We start from the raw sequence: 16807 nt of genomic DNA on the forward strand, positions 1-16807 counted from the left end.
CAACTAAGGTGAATTATTCTTAGCAGACTTTTCAAACGTTTGCTATGCTTATTTCAAAAACACCAAACATTCTATGCTTTCAAAGGAAAGGCAAGCTCTCTTTTCAGAAAAACTATCCCATCTTTACTGAGCAGCCTTTCCCTTGGCACATTTGTGGAAGAAATTACCAGAAGGACTTTAGAACATATACTCAGGTTTGGGCAAGTTTGTTTATTTAGTTTCCACCATAGAACTGGATCTTCAGTTCCTGGTAAACATGGGTCTGTAAGGAATTTGTTAATTTCAATTTCCAGGTCTGAAGTTGTTGAAATTTGTCATTTAAAGCGCACTTGACAATTAAAATAATCCCATGCAGCCCAAAAATCAAATACTGAAGAACTTTTTTTGAGATTTTTTTCTTTTCATCTTCAATTTCAGTTAATTCCAGATTATCTCCTATGCTGCTCATCCATGTTGACATGAGTGATACTGCTAGGTATCCTACTGAACCTATCAAACAGGACTTCATGGCTTTGGGTCAGAGGGTGAAGCACCTAGGTGCACAGGTGGTGTTCTCATCAATCCTCCCTGTTGAAGGTAAAGGCCGAATGAGAAAAGCTCGCATCCTGGAGCTAAATGTGTGGCTTCGTGAATGGTGCCGATGTGAGCGCTTTGGTTTCCTAGACCATGGGACAACTTTCCAAGAGCTACTGAGCGGTGATGGTGTCCATCTATCAAGGGACAGAGTATCTTCAGCAACAGACTGGCTAAAGTACTAAAGAAGGCTTTAAGCTAAACTTGCTTGGGATGGGTAAAAAAAGGCCCCAAAGCCATAATTAATACTCAGGAAGGTAAGTCATCGAATGCCCCTATAGAAGAGGAAAAAAAGAGTAACATCTGGAGAGCCTTGTATACCAATGCCCACAGTATGGGAAACAAACTTCTATATCTAGAGGCTATAATGATAGAAGCAGACTTGGATTTAGTGGCGCTCATGGAGAAGTGGTTCATGGGGAACCATGACTAGGATATAGCTGTACCTGGCTATAATCTACTCAGGAAGGACAGGGTAGGAAAAAAGGGTGAAGGAGTGGCATTATATGCTAAGAATAATATTAAAGTGACAGAACTGCAGGACACATGGGGTATGGAAGAAGCGCTCTGGGTTAAACTGGAAAGAGGGAAAGGAAAATTAATCTACATCGGAGTAATATGCAGGTCACCTTCACAGTCAGAAGACATGAACAGAGACTTAATTGAAGACATCCACAAGATAGGAAATGGAAAGTACTACTGATAGGTGCTTTTAATATGCTGGATGTCGATTGGGGCGTCCCTGCTACGGAGTCGTCCAGAAGCAAAGAGATCTTGGATTGCCTACAGGAAGAATTGTTTCAGCAGTAGGTAATGGAACCGACGCAGGATGGAGATATTCTGGGCCTGGTGCTTACAAACAGAGAGAATGTTTCTGATGTCACTGTGGGAGACCAATTGGCATCTAGTGATAACCGAATGGTGTGGTTCAATATCAAGACAGAGGAGAGAGCTTATTCAAGGTTGAAGGTCCTGGATTTCAAAAGATCTAATTTTGCTGGGGGAATTTCTCAAGAAAGAGTTAGTAGGATGTTATGGAACCTCAGGAAAATAGTCATGCATCTCTGAGCTTTTTTATGTTGGCCCCATTATCTCAAAAGAAAAGCTGAACTCAGCTTTTTTGAATATTCCAATTTGCCAGCATTTTTGACAATTTCGGCTAGGCGAGCTCCTGTGTGATTTCCATAAAGATATTTACAGTACAAAACAGCAAAGTGTTGCTGGAAGTCATTATGGATCCAGGGGGCAGTAAGACTTAAAGGATTCAGTTGTGTTTTCAGAAGTCAGTGAACCAATGTTGAAGGAAATTATTTTAATTTGATCAGTAACATTTTGTATATTTATCTTTAATCCAGTGGCGTAGCCACAGGTGGGCCTAGGTGGCCCAGGGCCCACCCACTTAGGGCTCAGGCCCACCTAACAGTAGCACACATTTAGTGGTAGCTGATGGGGATCCCAAGCTCTGACAACTGAAGACTTCCCCCTGATGGTAATGAAAACGCTACTCTTCACGATACCGGCACCTGCACATGCTCAGTTTTCAGCGCATCCCTGCTGCAGACTGCCAAGGTGGAAAGAAGCATTTTTCTGCCAGCTGAGATATTTTTTTGGTGGTGGTGAGCGGAGAACATTTGGTGCCCACCTACTTCTTGCCAAGGCCCACCCAAAATCTGTTGTCTGGCTACGCCCCTGCTTTAATCCATTCATACACTGACAAGATAACATTTTCTGAAAAACAGAGCCTATGGGAAAAGATAAAGCAAGCAGGGTTGGAGCAACTCTAGCATGTAAAACAAATTCTGCAAATGTAATGGATCAACAGAAATATAAATATTACCCTGATATTTCATGATGCATTTACAGGAAAATCACAAGAAATATATTGCTCTTAGGGCTAATACATGAGCCCGCTTAGCCAAAAAGGCCTTACACTTGCTCTGGATAGCCCTAGACAAATCAGGAAAAACTTTGCTGCTTAAAGAGAAAATCCAATTTCTATCAGGTTCAAGGTTGAGTCACAATCAAAATGGCTTTACCTCCTTTCTTAAAATTATGCACTGTCTGCCACTCTTGTACAGAAGTACCTATAAAATCCGTACCCTGATTTTCAAAATTCAGAACATGAGCTTCCCGCTCTTATCACATTTGCTGACACCATACTGCCCATCTTATACCCTCCAATTACAGCAGTACCTTAGTCATCTCGTCTTTCTGTCACTGGTTCCACACTAGAATGCGTTGTTCCATCCATTTATAGCAGCAGACCTCCTGAACAAAATTCAAAACTAGTCTAAAAACCTTTCTCTTTGAAGACGCTTATATCTAACCCATGCACCTCTTTCCAGTAATGACCTTGACCTGCAGGGTATGCCAGACATGCTTCCTAACCTCTTGTATTTTCCTCCTTCCCCTCTGTCCTATTACATATTGTAGTTCTCGCTCTTCTTTCCTCTCCATATCCGCTTTCCCTTCACTCTGTCTTTCCCACCCCCTTACCCCTTCTTTTTTTTTTTTTTTTTTTTTTAAATAATTATAAACCACTCAGATAACCTAAACTTGGAAACTTGAGATGACAGTACAGATTGGGAGCTTTCAAAAAAGCCCACCACATCCAGACTATCCTCTTCAACTTCTATTGTGCCCCCTGGGCTCCCAACATGAAAGGCTCTCACCAAAAGTGCTCATGAGTTTTTAGATATCTGGAGAACTTCTAAATATTTTCTAACCATATTCAATGTAGCAATCATAGGTGAGTTGGGAAAGTTAATAAATCTTGCATTCAGATGCCAATTAAAATTATCAATAGTTACTAACTTTTGATAGACTAAGTTCTTATTCTTAATTATACTTGCATGTCTCTGCCTCTCCACATTCTCCAGCATAACCTGCTGCCAACTCAGTTTACTCTCTTGCTTTATTTACACTTGCAGGGAACTCTGAACTTTCACGGACTTATCCAGCTTTGCCAATACTGAGTGCTTCAGATCACCACTCACCTGCCAAACTTAAGTCAATGTTATTCCCTCTGTCTTTTTCATCCTCCATAGAGATGATATCACTTCAGTGCCCTGAGCTTGAGGTTCCAAAGTAGGCACAGAACTTCATGTTGGAAAAGACAAGTCCTTGCTTGACACTGCCATAGCAACTACCATATCAACAGCATCTTGCTGAATCTCCAGTGTTGGCCCAATCCTGGACCTAGGAGAGATCTTGTGCTATTCAGGGCTAAGCAAGATATCACAAACGCCAAGGGCGTAATTTCCTCCTTCATGCACCTGCTCCTGATGTATGTAGCTCTCAATGGATGTTTGTACAAGTGCCAGGGCTGTTTCCCTTCTGCTTACCCATTGACATCAGATCCTGAGCATTCTCCTTCATCAGTTTCCTTATCCATAACCTCATAAACCTAGCTTGTGAAAGGGTGAAAATCAACATTCTGTGTAATCAAGGAGTTAGTCCCATTTGTGTTGATCAAGTGCAAGGAATTCATCTGGATGTTCCAGCTTTAAATGAGATTTTTTTGTTCAGTAGGAGAGCCAGTGGCGTAGCCAGACTGCCAATTTTGGGTGGGCCTGAACCCAAAGTGGGTGGGCACAAAATTTTCTCTCTACCCCCCTCCCCCAGCAAAATTTAGTCACACTTTTCAGTGAGCTTTCAGAGGCCAAAACCTCCTGCCTCAGGTCAGTATAATGCTGTTATGGTATCCTCTCCTGACCTAAGGAAGGAAGTATTGGTCTCTAAAACTTTATTAACACAGGTACCATATTACTTTATCCTAAATTTAAAATAAAGTTATTTTCTTTGCCTTTGTTGTATGGCCATTTACTTTTTCTCATTGTGTTGCTCCCAGTCTCTAGATTCCGCTTTCCTTCGTCTTTCTCTTGCCAGGGTTTCCTGTCCATTCATCACCTATGGCTTTTCATCTTTTCCTCACCCTTGTTCGCCACATGCCCCTTCCTCTTATTCTCCAGTCTTTCCCTACTCTGTCCTCTCCCTCTTTCCATCCAGCAGCTCCCCTCTTTCTCTCCCCTCTTTCTTTTGCATCCAGCGTCTCCTTTTTCTCCCTACCCTTCCATCCAGTGTCTTCTCTCTTTCTCTCCTTATCCTTCCACTCATCTACCCTCTGCTGATCCTTCCATCTAGTGTCTCTATCTCCCCTCTCCTTCTATCCAGTGCCTATCTCTCTACCCTTTTCTGTTCAGTCTTCTCCCTCTCTCCACATCCTTCTAGTTTCTCCCCTTTCTCTCTGCATCCTTTCATCCATCTCCCCTCTTTCTCTCCCTATCCTCCCATGTCCAGCAGCTCTCTTCCCTCTAGTCCCTTCTTCCTCTTCCTTCCTTGTCCAGCAGCTCTCCAGCCCCTTCCTCCTCTCCCTCCCATGTCCAGCAGCCCTCTCCCTTCCATCCAATCCCCTCCTCCTCTCCATCCCATGTCCAGCAGCTCTCTCCCTTCCCTCTAGTCCCTTCTTCCTCCCTTGTCCAGCAGCTCTCCAGTCCCTTCCTCCTCTCCCTCCCATGTCCAGTAGCGCTCTCCCTTCCCGTCAGTCCCTTCTTCCTCTTCCTCCCATGTCCCAGACGCTCTCTCCCTTTCTTCCAGTCCATTCTTCCTCTCCCTCCCATGTCCCAGCAGCTTCTCCCTTCCCTCCAGTCCATTCTTCCTCTCCCTCCCATGTCCCAGCAGCTTCTCCCTTCCCTCCAGTCCCTTCTTCTTCTCCCTCCCATGTCCCAGCAGCTTCTCCCTTCCTTCCCTCCAGTCCATTCTTCCTCTCCCTCCCATGTCCCAGCAGCTTCTCCCTTCCTTCCCTCCAGTCCATTCTTCCTCTCCCTCCCATGTCCCAGCAGCTTCTCCCTTCCTTCCCTCCAGTCCATTCTTCCTCTCCCTCCCATGTCCCAGCAGCTTCTCCCTTCCTTCCCTCCAGTCCATTCTTCCTCTCCCTCCCATGTCCCAGCAGCTTCTCCCTTCCTTCCCTCCAGTCCATTCTTCCTCTCCCTCCCATGTCCCAGCAGCTTCTCCCTTCCTTCCCTCCAGTCCATTCTTCCTCTCCCTCCCATGTCCCAGCAGCTTCTCCCTTCCCTCCAGTCCCTTCTTCCTCTCCCTCCCATGTCCCAGCAGCTTCTCCCTTCCCTCCAGTCCCTTCTTCCTCTCCCTCCCATGTCCCAGCAGCTTCTCCCTTCCCTCCAGTCCCTTCTTCCTCTCCCTCCCATGTCCCAGCATCTCTCTCTTCCTTCCCTTAAGTCCGTTCCTCCTCTCCCTCCTATGTCCCAGCAGCTCAGCCACTTCCCCCCCAGGCCAGTGAATCCACATCCTTCCCGCGCTGTCGCTGCCCTTTTGTCCCGCGGAGGCAGCATTCAGCGTTTCCTTCCTGCCCTGTCTTCTCCCCAGGCTCCGCTGCATCGTCCCTGCAAGTGGAATCCTTTTCGGCCGTCGCGCTGCACTGCCATACACACAGGCAGCTTCGCTCCTCCCCCGCCGCATCCATTCTGGCCCTCTCTGATGCACTTCCTGTTAGGGCCGGATGATCGCGGTGGGAGAGGAGCAAGCTGCCTGTGTGTATGGCAGCGCAGCGCGACGGCCGAAAAGGATTCCACTGGGACGATGCAGCGGAACCTGGGGAGAACACAGTACAGGAAGTGAACGCTGCCTCCGCCGGACAAAAGGGCAGCGACAGCGTACGAAGGATGGGCGGGCTTGGAGGGAAAATGGGTGGGCCTGGGCCCGTCCAAGCCCACCCGTGGCTACGCCCCTGAGGAGAGCAGATTTATGGACCTGTTTCTTTGCCTCACATGTAGACGCAACAAAAATATCAGCAGATAAAGATCACACAGTCTATCCAGTCTGCCCAAGTGCTAAACTCTGTATTCCCTTCCTCTCTTTCAGAGATCCTTTGTGCTTGCCCATTATTTCCTGAAATCAGATAGCATCCTCGTCTCCACCACCTCTACTGGAAGGCTATTCCATGCATCCAGTACCTATCCCTGAAGAAATATTTCCTTAGATACTCCTCTTTTTAAGCCTAATCCAGAGCTTCCTTGCAACTGAAATAGGCCCACCTCCTGTATGTTTATTCATGGAGGTATTTAAATGTCTTGGTCATATCCCCAACCTTCCTTTCTTCCAAAGTATGCATATTTAGATCTTTTAAGTCTGTCCCTCTGTTTTATGTGAATACTGATGATTTTCATAGCACCTCTCTGGACCGACTCCATTCACTTTTTATCCTTTTGAAGGCGTGGTCTCCAGAATGGCACACTTCTCCAAATGATGTCTTACCAGAGACTTACACAGAGGCAGTATTACCTTTTTTTTCTACTGGCCATTCCTGTCTATGCATTCAAGCATCATTTTGGCCTTTGCCCTCTTCTTTGGTCACCTGAAGATCATCAGATACAATCACTCCCTGATCCCATTCTTCATGCACAGAAAAATTTCAGCCCGTACCGTAATGCTTCCCTTTCTTTAGTCCAAATGCATGATCCTGTATTATGCTTCAAATCTTGGCTGCAGCACTTGAGAGCATTCCTCAAGCTTTGCCAGATCATTGTATATAACATGTAAACTGCTTTGGTTGTACCACAGAAAGGTAGTATATCAAATGCATGACCCTGACCCTTATTCCCTTATTCATATTTTCCACACCTTCCAGAGTATATACCCTTTTGTAGATCTTGGTATTTTCTGCCAACAGCCAACCTTTTTTCTGATAGCCCATCTGCAATATCACTTATAAAATTTCTGAAAAGAACCAGACCAAGGCCCAATTCCTGTGGTATATTACTGGTAACATCCCTTTTCTTCAGAGTGAACTCCATCTTTCACTACTCTTTCTTGCCTTCCATTCAACCAGTTTCTAACTCAGTTACTTAGGGCCTTATAGCAAGACTGCTCAGTTTATTTATAAGTTGCTTATGAGCAGTGGCATACCGAGGGTGGGACGGTGGGGGTGGTTCATCTCAGGTGCATGCTGCAAGGGGGTGCAGGGAGCAGCTGCACGGCTGTCTGTTCCACTGGTTCCTTGCTCCCTCTGATGTTACTTTCCTGTTCTGGGGCAGGGAACCGGCGGAACTGACAGCCGAGCGACCTCTCCCAGCTAACCCCAAAATGTAAGACTAGTGTGGAGGTGATGCGCCAGTGGGATGCGCAGCAGCAGTCTGCCCCAGGTGCCAGCCGACCTAGGAAAGCCACTGCTTATGAGAAACCTTGTCAAACGCTTTGCTGAAATCTAAGGCCTGATATTCAGCTCTACTTGACCAAGTAAGAGAGACTCCTACCTGGATTTTCAATAGCACATAACTGGATTGTGTTGCTGAAAATCTGGGCAGACCAGCATGGCACTATCTGGTTAGTCTAGGGTGGAGTCTGGGCAGAGCTAGGAGTTAACGGTTTGTGGCAAATTTCAGTCCACTAATATGTTAACTACCTGGATAAAGTTAGGACAGTAAAAAGGCTGTTGTAACTTTATCTAGGTAGTTATCCAAATAGTGGGGATGGAGGATGTTCTGGCAGGATTCCCATGGGGACATGCGCACATACCTTTGTTTTAGTGGGCGGAAACCAAGCTCTCCTCCAGTACGAAAAGAAGGATGCCCTCAACTGGCCCGTCGCAGGGACGGCCAAATTTCAAGAGGGGTGTCGGGCAGAGCAAAGGCATGGATGTGCTCTGAGAAACGTTCATTTTGGGTGTCCTTAACTGCTCCATCGGAGGGACGGCCAAATACCAAGGGGGGTGTCGGGCAGAGCAAAGGCGTAGATGTGCTCTGAGAAACGTCCATTTTGGGCGTCCTTAACTGCTTCATCGCAGGGATGGCCAAATTTCAAGGGGGTTGTCGGGCAGAGCAAAGGCGTGGATGTCCTTCTCGGAGAAACGTCCATTTTGGGCGTCCTTAACTGCTCCATCGCAGGGACGGCCAAATTTCAAGGGGGTTGTCGGGCAGAGCAAAGGCGTGGATGTCCTTCTCGGAGAAACATCCATTTTGGGCCTCCTTAACTGCTCCATCGCAGAGACGACCAAATTTCAAGGGGGTGTTGGACGTTTTCACCCGGGTCTCTCTCTGTCTCAACTCAAGTTAAACACGTGCAGGAGATTTGCTCAAGTTGTATGTAGTGAGTCTTCCAGGCACTGCCAGACCTCGGTATCCACAGAAGAGAACTGCACAGAGGTGAGCTCAGCTGACTATTATTTTTTATATGTGTATAGGCAGTTTATTTCTCTCATGGTGGGAACTGGCTGTTTGTGAGCTGTTTTACTGCATGTAAAGCATTAGCATACCCACTTCTTTCTTTTGTTGATGGCATTGTGCTGTTTGGGTGACCAATAATTCTCTCTATTTTAGTGTGGAAAAAACTTATGTATTTATTGCCCTTTTTGTAAGATCCAGTATATTAATGAGTGAAGAAATATTTTCTCTGATTCGTTTTAAATGTATTACTCTGCATTGTGTGCCCCCTGATCACTCCACTTAGTACTTTATACTTCCTTTTTTTATGGGAACAGGCGGGGATGGAGGAGATTACTCACGGGGACGGGTGGGGACGGGTTAGATTCTGGCGGGGATTAGCGGGGACGGGTTTGATTCGGGTGGGGATGGGTCGCATTTTTGTCCCCGTTCAACTCTGTACTCTATCCCAGGTTTTGAGCAATTTGGATGAGTTTGGCTTCTTTTCTGATCTGACAATGAATTTGCAAAAATCACTAGCTCTTTCTTTGCAGACCCACGGTCCAGTGGACTTGGGTGGGGAATTTTCATTTAGTGTGGGCTACTGACAAGATTAAGTATCTTGGGATTTGGATTCCACAGGACCTTTCATGTCTTTACCAGCCTCATGTTGACCAAATGTTACATAACACCATTCAAAAATTGCAATCTTGGCAACTTCCATGTTGGGCCGTATAGCCTTATATAATATGATTGTGATTCCTCAGTGGCTATACCTCTTTCAGATATTGGCAGTTTTTCTGTCTTATCACTATGGGAGTTCATTGGACAAGGCACTGCCCATTATTTGTGATGGGGGGGAGCGGGCCCTTATCAGTGGTCTCGCTTCGAAAGGTCCAGAGGTGGCTTGGATCTTTTGAACCTTCGCTTATTCTCTGTGGCTTGTGGTATGAAACATGTTACAGATTGGTTTCCGGATACTTCCCATTTTTCAGTTTCATCTGTGGAACTGGAGGTTGGAACTCCTTGGCATTTCATTTATCTGTTGCATACCAAACATCTAAGTTGGGATTCCAGGAGTGAATGTTCTTTGCTTTGTCCCTCTGACGGGTTTGGCAGAGGGTTGGAACTCGTTTAGGAGTGAGTTCCTACATCTCTCCATTGCTACCTTTGTGTGATAATGGGGACTTTGCCCCAAGCCTGTTCCCCTCACCTTTTGTTAGATGGGCTTGGGAGGGGGGGTTGCTATATGTTCATTAAGTTATTACAGCAGAGGATACAATTAAACCATTTCCTGAGCTTTATGGGGAATTTGGATTGGAGTCTCATGATTTTTTTTCCTCTATCCATTTCCATCATTATGTAGTCTCCTTGCCTTCTAATTTTTTGTTTTAGAATACATATCAGTTTCTGGAGTTATATTGGTAGATGTACAACAACTTGTTCCTCTTACATGTTATCATATGTATCTCCAGGATCAGTTGAAAGACATTGGTTATGACTCTTATGCTTTGAAGTGGTCTCATGATGTTGGGGGTCCGATTACGGCTGATCAGCTAAAGCAGTATCTTGTGGACCATACTAGGCTTACTCAGAATGTTTTACTTTGGGAATTACAGTATAAATTTCTATTGCGCTTGTATATCTTCCCCCACAGGGCATATTGTTCCACCCTTTGCCCTGATGATTGTTCAAAGTGCTCTCAGTCTGGTGCCACTTTGTGGCATATGTTTTGGGCTTGCCCCCAAGTATTATCTTTTTGAGATTGTATACTTCCTGAAGTCTCTCATGAATGTGTGGCGCTGGACATGTTTTCCAAAGGTGCTGATGCTTTTTGACAAGTTTTGTTATGGGTGCCCAGCTCTGAAGGCTTATCTGGCCTTATCTGCTGTTCTGCTGGGAAAGTGGCTGACAGTGGACTTGCCATCACTAGCACGATGGTACTCCTTGATGATTCAGCAACCGTCCATGGAACAACATGCATTTACAGATGTGGCCTGTCCTTGGGGGGGGGGGGGGGCATAGTTTTGATCTGACCTGAGAACCTTTTGGAGCACTCTTACACCCCTGGCACACAGTAGACTGTTGAATAGTTGATGTATTGATTTTGAGTACTATATGTTTGTACTGGCGCACAGAGCCTGGGTAGGGATGGGGAGGTTACATAGTAACATAGTAGATGACGGCAGAAAAAGACCTGCACGGTCCACCCAGTCTGCCCAACATGTGCCATTTTTTGTGTATACCTTACCTTGATTTGTACCTGTCTTTCTCAGGGCACAGACCGTATAAGTCTGCCCAGCGCTATCCCCACCTCCCACCACCGGCACAGACCGTATAAGTCTGCCCAGCACTATCCCCACCTCCCAACCACCAGCCCTGCCTCCCACCGCCGGCTAAGCTTCTGGGGATCCCTTCCTTCTGAGGAGGATTCCTTTATGTTTATCCCACGCATGTTTGAATTCCGTTACCGTTTTCCTCTCCACCACCTCCTGCGGGAGGGCATTCCAAGAGTTTGGGCAGTGGGAGATTATTTATAAAAGTGTTCTCTTTTGCTTATTTTCTCTGTTTGTATCTTACAGCTGTTTGAGAACTACCAATAAAAATAAGTAAACATAACTCTAACTTTAGGTTTGTGCAGTTTTTGCATATCTGACTCGCTGACTAGAACGATGGGACAAACTATAGGAAATTTTTCTCTTTTTTTTTTTTCTTTTCCTTTCGTTCTTTTATCTCCTGGTTTCTACAATTATCTGTGTTTAAATATAGAGATAATTACCATGATCTTGTTATTTAAATTAACATTTTTAATACTCTGAATTTAGGGTTCTGGTATTTGGTCTCTATTATATTTTAAACTGTGATAGATAAGAGGTTGTAATTTCATCACTTGTATTGAAATTTTGAATAAATAAACTTGGAGTGGAAAAAAAACAAAAAAGAGATTAACTGCATTTTAGGATCCCCGGTTGTGCCTTCATTATTTTATTTTATTTGTATATTTTTTTCTTCTTTTCCCTTTTTTGGTGTGTTTTTGGCTCAGTTTTGGTGGTAATGTGTGTGTTTATGCTTCCAGATACAAATTGCTGTTCATTTTTGTATGTTCTTGCAGGAAAAGTTAATGGGTTACTTAATTATTCACAATGATTTGGCTTTATTTGGGTGTGGGAGTGGGCATCGTATAGGTGGTTTTTTTTAAAGAAGTTAGGGTGTGGGTAGAGAAATGGAGTTATCTCTGGATGGGGAAGAAATTTCATGTTATGTACAATGGGTCGTTAGGAGGGATGGGGAACAGAAGACCAGTTCATCATTAGGAATAGGCCTAATGCAGAGAGTTCAACCAATTGGCAGTTGGTTTTTTGTTAGTTGGCAGGGAACTTTTCTAGTGGTGTAGAGGGGGCTCAGAGGCTGGGGCGACATCCCCTGAAGGTTAAAAATGTTTGGTTATTGTAATCTATTCCATGTATTCCTCTTGCATAATAAAATGGTTAAAGTGTTCTCATGGAATGTGGGTGAGATAGGTTCTCCTATAAAGCACTCTAAAATTTGAAAGGCTGTACGCCATCATAAAGCAGATACTACAGTGTTACAGGAGTCTCATTTGGATACCCTTGAACAATTTTTTCATTTCTTTTCATTTATTACCATTTTATATACCGCCCATATCTAGAGCGGTGTACAAATCACACACATAATACAAACATTAAAAGACACAAAAAGTACAATACAAATTCAAAAGTGACATAACAGATAAACAATGTATTGAGGCCCCTGCTCTTCACAAGAAAGCAGGGGTAGAAATCCTGGTTAGGAAAGGGATTGATCTGATAGTTCATAAGGTGATTGAAGATGATGCTGGTAGTTTTGTAGTGACCCGTGTCACCTTGCATCATCAGTCTTTCCTATTATGCAATGTTTACTTCCATAAAATAAACAGTTCTGTAAAAACCTCTTAGATATTTTGCTTACTTTTGAGGACATCCCACTCATCCTGGGAGACGATTTTAATATGGTGTGGGTCCCTGATCTGGCTAGATCTCATGGTTCAGGTGGATCATCCCCTCGTGAGACTCAGGATCTCCCACATTTGGTGTCTACTTTGGATCTTCTGGATGTTTGGTGCATGCTTCATCTACTAGATCAAGATTTCACTCATCTTTCTAGTACTTCCTTCACCCAGTCTAGAATCGATTACATCTTATTATCCAGAAACCTTTTACTTATGTACAGGCAGCTGATATCAGACCTTATGAGGTTTCAGATCACGCCATGATCTGGGTGAAATGGGAATCCAAAGACTCATAGAAAGATATCTTTAGATGATATTTTCCGTTGGATATTTATATGGATGTAGGTTTTCAGTTCTATGTTATTGAAAAATGGAAGGAATATCAGATTACTAACAGAGGCCATATTTACCAACCTCTTCTTTATTGGGAATTGGTGAAGGTGGTACTCAGAGAAGACATATTAGTTACATCAGTCATATGAGAAAGGTGAGGGATAAAGAAATATTATATATGGAACACCAAGTTACTACAGCACATAGAGCCTATGGACCGTCACCAACTTTACAGCACAAAACTCGGATTTACTGGACAGCCTGTAAATCATATATTTATTATAAATACCAACTTTATAAACATGCAAATAAAAGTGGCAAACTGTTAGCTCGGCTAATAAAAGAAATTGGGAGAGCCAAGGAAGATTGCCCACTTACTGGATAGTTCAGGATTGGATATTATCTCCGATGAGCTAATTTGTAAGGCTTTCAAGGAATTTTATGAGCAATTATATACTGCTCCCCCTGATAAGAACGATGTAGCTGGATAATTTAGAGGTGCCTAGGCTAAGCAATCCTGAGGTAACTTTTCTGAATTTGTCTATTACATCTGAGGAGGTGGGATGGGCGATCCAGCAGAGCTCGTTGTGTGAAGCCTGAGGATGGACAGTTACAGAGCAGTTCTGTAAATTATTGCAAGATTATATAATGCCCCCTTTAACTGCTGTGTTCAATGAAATAGTGACTTGAACATGGCATAGATTCAGGTCTGTCTCAAACCAGGTAGGAATCCATTATCAGGTTCCTACAGACCAAGTTCTCTGCTCAACTTTGAAACTAAACTCTAACTGGTTGTCAAGAGTGTTTCCCTTGGAAATTTATGATTCTCAAGTGGGCTTTGTTCAAAACCGTTATATCATTAAAAATGTACACAAGATTCTGGTCTCAGTGAAGGAGGTATGGCTGTTACAAAGGCCACCTCTGTTGATCAGCTTTGATGCAGAGGCGGCCTTCGATCGGGTCCAGTGGGACTTTGTTTTACTGTCTTGACAAAATATGGGATTATGGGTAGGTTTTTCAGTTTTTACATTGTACCAACAACAGATGGCGAAGATGTGGGTCAGTGGGGAGTTCTTGGGGGTCTTTGCTATTCAACAGGGAGCTTGTCAAAGATGTCCTGTATCCCCTTTCCTTTTTGTATTAACTCTTGACCCTTTACTTTGAAAGATTCATGTGAACCCAGAGGTTCGAGGGATGCAGATGGATAGGCAAGAGTTTAAGATCACAGCGTTTGCTGATGACCACCTGGTTCACATCACAAACCCTAAGTCTTCACTATCGGTTCTTATGGACAGTTTAACAGAATTTGGGGATTTCTTGGGCTATGCCCTTAACTGGGCCAAGTTGGGTGCACTGCCCACTGATCCTAATTCCTTCAGATATCTAGGGATACATCTTGCAGCTCATACTGGGAGCCTTTATGCTTTAAATATGGATAAGCTCATGACAGATACAAAACAACATTTGATGACGTGGCAGTCTCTACCTCTGACGACTGGTAGGATAAGTTTGATTCAAATGGTGCTTTTTCCAAAATGGCTCTACATGCTGCAGACTCTTCCTATTCGCTTATTAAGAAAAGACCTGAAAGGCTTACAGGCTCTAAACATGACATTTTGCTAAGGCGGGAGAAAATCAAGGATGCTGGTGTCTTCTTTTTTTTTTTTAATAGTAACTGGAAGCAAGATGTAGCACTTCCTGATATAAAACTTTACAATCAAGCTTGTCTCTTAATGCCACCTGCATGATTGACTGATGGAGAGTCAGGATTATACTCCAATATTATACAAACAGGATATTTTGACTCGTTGGCATTTGAATTTTTTACTGCATGCTCCCCAGACACACTACACCTTAAACACAGTATGTTACTCCAGTCTTTAAATGATGTCTGTAAAATGTTAATGAAATTGCTGGGAAGTGATCCTCTAGTTACTGTTTTCTTGCCAATTGGAAGCAATAGGGCTTTTCTGCCAGGTTTAGAAAATAGTCTTTGTGGGATGGGCAGAGCTGGGTTTGATGCTTCTAGAACATCTATTGACAGAGAACTGTGCATTAGAATCTTATGTTTGTAGGAACATATGCCTATTCAATGGGTGGACAGATTTGCTTACTGTTAAGCAAAATATTACATTCAGTTGCTTGATGGCACACGTTTGGATGGCCACCTAGAAGTTAAACTGCGGACCTTTTTTGAGTCCATTCCTATTGATAGGATCACAATATCTGGTGCTAGTAAATCCTTGTTCATGATTCGCCCCAAGGACTATTCAGGGTTGAAAGCAAGATAGGAAGCGGACTTAAGTATGTTCCTGAGAGAGTGAGATGTTGCTAAAAATTTGGCAGCCATTCCAAAGTTAGCTTATAGTGTGGATCTTAGAAATTGTCAGTGTAGAGTGATCCATTGAGCTTATTTTACTCAATCTCAGTTACTTCAGGCAGGAGCTTTAGATTCTCCAATTTATCTTAATTCATTACCAGGAATAATAATTATTTTCATTCTTTTTCGGTCTGTCCCACCAGTCAGAAATTTTGGAAAAGTGTTCAAGGGCTTCTAGAAATTGTGCTTCATCAGAGTATTCCTTTGGACCCTAGGATTGGTTTGTTAAATGCTTTGGGTTCTTGGATTGCTCAGGTGAGAGGAACTAAAATGTTTGTACAGAAGGCACATTTTAGAGGGAAAAATGTATCCTTTCTTTTTGGGTGTCGTTGATTTCCCCTATCCTATTGGGTATGGAGGAGTCAGTTACCTCAGTTGTTGGTCTGGGAGTCTAGAGGGGCTTCCGTTACTGTTCAACGCAAGAAATATGTTTTACTTACTTGGGGTGCCTTATTTGCAATAATTGTCCTCACAGGTTCAAAACTTGTTTCTTTTAATTCCCTGAAATAGTTGATTTATTTAATACTTAGTCAAGGTGTTTTGTTACCTGTTCTAAAGTATTTCTTAATAGGATAGGGATGGGGAGCGATGAGGATGGGAGTGGTATTGAATAGGTAAGAGGGGTTTGGAAATGGGTTTAATAGTTGGATGTGAGAGGTTATAAGAAAACAGACCTCTTATGGATTTTTGTCTTTTGCCTTGTTCTTTGGGGGGGGTGGTATCTATGGAATTGGGAGGAGGATGGGTTGGTGTACATTGTAAAACCTAGAATAATTATGTTGCATTGCTCGTTTCTTTTCCATTCTGTTCTGAATAAAAATTGTTTAAAACATACATAAAACATGTATTTTGCATTTTACAGAGGAATCTAACATGAAGTTATCTTCTATGCTTGAGTGTAGGTTGATTTGTAACCAGGGGTAAAAGGGCTACAGTGGTTCAGAGACAACTCATTTTTACAGCAAGTTTATAAAAAATTCAAGCTAATTGGAGGTCCTAAATTAGATATTTGTTATCCAGTAGGTGTTATGCCATGATCATCCTTTTGAATATTTGCTTTGTTAGTACCTTGTGCTATCATTGGGCATCATTTTAAAAGGACTTTGTGTGTGATAGTGTTTGGATATATGTGTGTGTGTGTGTTGTTTTTAGATTGGATTTAGCTTACACTTGTTCACAGTATCTTTAATGATGTACAGATAAGAATGTGTGAGATCCCCTGTGTATAGGGGGCTTGTAGTCTATGCATAGAAGTGGCCTCTGGTAAAATTGACTACCATATATGAGCATAACATTAATTACAAATTCTCTCTGTCTTTTCTTCATGTTCAATTGTGAAGCACTGTGTACGACTGGTAG

At 43.3% G+C, this 16807-nt stretch overlaps 1 protein-coding gene across 4 annotated transcripts in view; it reads left to right on the forward strand.

Moving 5' to 3' along the window:
- The window catches only part of SEC24B (SEC24 homolog B, COPII coat complex component), a 277839-nt gene that overhangs the window by 232764 nt on the left and 28268 nt on the right, over window positions 1-16807 (forward strand). The window lies entirely within an intron of this gene.

The sequence above is a fragment of the Microcaecilia unicolor genome, chromosome 2 (genome assembly GCF_901765095.1).
Source record: "Microcaecilia unicolor chromosome 2, aMicUni1.1, whole genome shotgun sequence".
Lineage (NCBI taxonomy): Eukaryota > Metazoa > Chordata > Amphibia > Gymnophiona > Siphonopidae > Microcaecilia > Microcaecilia unicolor.